This window comes from Cyprinodon tularosa, unplaced genomic scaffold (genome assembly GCF_016077235.1).
Source record: "Cyprinodon tularosa strain WSP-4 unplaced genomic scaffold, ASM1607723v1 ctg324, whole genome shotgun sequence".
Lineage (NCBI taxonomy): Eukaryota > Metazoa > Chordata > Actinopteri > Cyprinodontiformes > Cyprinodontidae > Cyprinodon > Cyprinodon tularosa.
Window position 1 is genome coordinate 616,238 of NW_024039035.1, and position 249 is coordinate 616,486.

Here is a 249-nt window from a genome sequence, read left to right on the forward strand (position 1 = left end):
TGGAGGAGAGGGCTCGGTTTATTGGGGTGGGCGGTCCTCAGGCGAACCTGCGGTAAATTGCTGTTGCCGTGGTAACATGAATTGATCCGTAATCGGATGTTTTTCCATGTTGTTTTGGCTGAAGGGTTCATGCCAACACGATGACTGATCAGCAATTATTTTCTTAGTCACCTGTTTTGTGAGTCAGCTTCTGGTTAATTTATACCAATAAGGAAACAACTATAAACACTGCAAAAACATCTTGAATTA